The following is a 2,500-nucleotide window of genomic DNA, read 5'->3' as shown; positions in this document are numbered from 1 at the left end:
CTGTTTGGGCTCCTGTTCAGCGGGGAAGCGCGTGCGCGTGGCAAACTTGACACCCCCGTGTTCCCCTGGTCCAGACCTTTCCAACGCCGCCTGAGTCAAGGTGCTACGACGTCCCCAAGTGGGGATGCCTGTAGATGAGCACATTTTCCCAACTTTGAATGTAAGTTTCCAGTATCATTGAAAATGTGGCCTCAAACGAGCAGTTTTGCCCCCGAACGTGGGATTTGGCTGGGGACGGTTTCTATATTCAAGTTGGGATGGGGGGCACCGAGGTGAGTGGTGGTTGTCCCCGAAAAAGCCCTCCCCTTTTCCGTAGCCCCGTTTAAAGTTTTGTTTGGGCTCCTGTTCAGCGGGGATGCGCGTGCGCGTGGCAACCTTGACACGCCCGTGTTCCCCTGGACCAGACCTTTCTAACGCCGCCTGAGTTAAGGTGCTACGACGTCCCTAAGTGGAGATGCCTGTAAATGAACACCTTTTCCCAACTTTGCACGTTTCCAGCTTGAGAGGAAAAGGGGCTTAAAATTCACAGTTATTCGCCCGAACGTGGGATTTCGCTGGGGACGGTTTCTAAGTTCAAGTTGGGACGGGGGGCACCGAGGTGAGTGGTGGTTGTCCCCGAAAAAGCCCTCCCCTTTTCCGTAGCCCCGTTTAAAGTTTTGTTTGGGCTCCTGTTCAGCGGGGAAGCGCGTGCGCGTGGCAACCTTGACACGCCCGTGTTCCCCTGGACCAGACCTTTCTAACGCCGCCTGAGTTAAGGTGCTACGACGTCCCCAAGTGGGGATGCCTGTAAATGAACACCTTTTCCCAACTTTGAATGTAAGTTTCCAGTATCATTGAAAATGTGGCCTCAAACGTGCAGTTTTGCCCCCGAACGTGGGATTTGGCTGGGGACGGTTTCTAAATTCAAGTTGGGATGGGGGGCACCGAGGTGAGTGGTGGTTGTCCCCGAAAAAGCCCTCCCCTTTTCCGTAGCCCCGTTTAAAGTTTTGTTTGGGCTCCTGTTCAACGGGGATGCGCGTGCGCGTGGCAAACATGACACGCCCGTGTTCCCCTGGACCAGACCTTTCTAACGCCACCTGAGTTAAGGTGCTACGACGTCCCCAAGTGGGGATGCCTCTAAATGAAGCCAATTTCTCCTATTTGAATGCACTCTCCCAGCCCAGAGAGGCATGTGCCTTAAAATTCACAGTTATTCACCCGAACGTGGGATTTTGTTGAGGACGGTTTCTAAATTCAAGTTGGAACAGGGGGCACCGACGTGAGTGGTGTTTGTCCCCGAAAAAGCTCTCCCCTTTTCCGTAGCCCCGTTTAAAGTTTTGTTTGGGCTCCTGTTTAGCGGGGATGCGCGTGCGCGTGGCAACCTTGACACGCCCGTGTTCCCCTGGACCAGACCTTTCTAACGCCGCCTGAGTTAAGGTGCTACGACGTCCCTAAGTGGAGATGCCTGTAAATGAACACCTTTTCCCAACTTTGAATGTAAGTTTCCAGTATCATTGAAAATGTGGCCTCAAACGAGCAGTTTTGCCCCCGAACGTGGGATTTGGCTGGGGACGGTTTCTAAATTCAAGTTGGGATGGGGGGAACCGAGGTGAGTGGTGGTTGTCCCCGAAAAAGCCCTCCCCTTTTCCGTAGCCCCGTTTAAAGTTTTGTTTGGGCTCCTGTTCAGCGGGGATGCGCGTGCGCGTGGCAACCTTGACACGCCCGTGTTCCCCTGGACCAGACCTTTCTAACGCCACCCGAGTCAAGGTGCTACGACGTCCCTAAATGGGGATGCCTGTAGATGAGCACATTTTCCCAGCTTTGAATGTAAGTTTCCAGCATCATTGAAAATGTGGCCTCAAACGTGCAGTTTTGCGCCCGAACGTGGGATTTTGTTGAGGACGGTTTCTAAATTCAAGTTAGCATAAGGGGCACACGTGTGAGTTGTTATTTTCCCAGGATTGATGGTTTCCAATTCGGTAGCTCCGTTTAAAGTTTTGTTTGGGCTCCTGTTTAGCGGGGATGCGCGTGCGCGTGGCAACCTTGACACGCCCGTGTTCCCCTGGACCAGACCTTTCCAACGCCACCCGAGTCAAGGTGCTACGACGTCCCTAAGTGGGGATGCCTGTAGATGAGCACATTTTCCCAGCTTTGAATGTAAGTTTCCAGCATCATTGAAAATGTGGCCTCAAACGTGCAGTTTTGCGCCCGAACGTGGGATTTTGTTGAGGACGGTTTCTAAATTCAAGTTAGCATAAGGGGCACACGTGTGAGTTGTTATTTTCCCAGGATTGATGGTTTCCAATTCGGTAGCTCCGTTTAAAGTTTTGTTTTGGCCCCTGTTTAGCGGGGATGCGCGTGCGCGTGGCAAACTTGACACGCCCGTGTTCCCCTGGACCAGACCTTTCCAACGCCACCCGAGTTAAGGTGCTACGACGTCCCTAAGTGGAGATGCCTCTAAATGAAGCCAATTTCTCCTATTTGAATGCACTCTCCCAGCCCAGAGAGGCATGTGCCTTAA

The sequence above is a fragment of the Osmerus mordax genome (genome assembly GCF_038355195.1).
Source record: "Osmerus mordax isolate fOsmMor3 chromosome 7 unlocalized genomic scaffold, fOsmMor3.pri SUPER_7_unloc_2_7, whole genome shotgun sequence".
Classification (NCBI taxonomy): domain Eukaryota; kingdom Metazoa; phylum Chordata; class Actinopteri; order Osmeriformes; family Osmeridae; genus Osmerus; species Osmerus mordax.
This window is presented reverse-complemented; position numbering follows the sequence as displayed.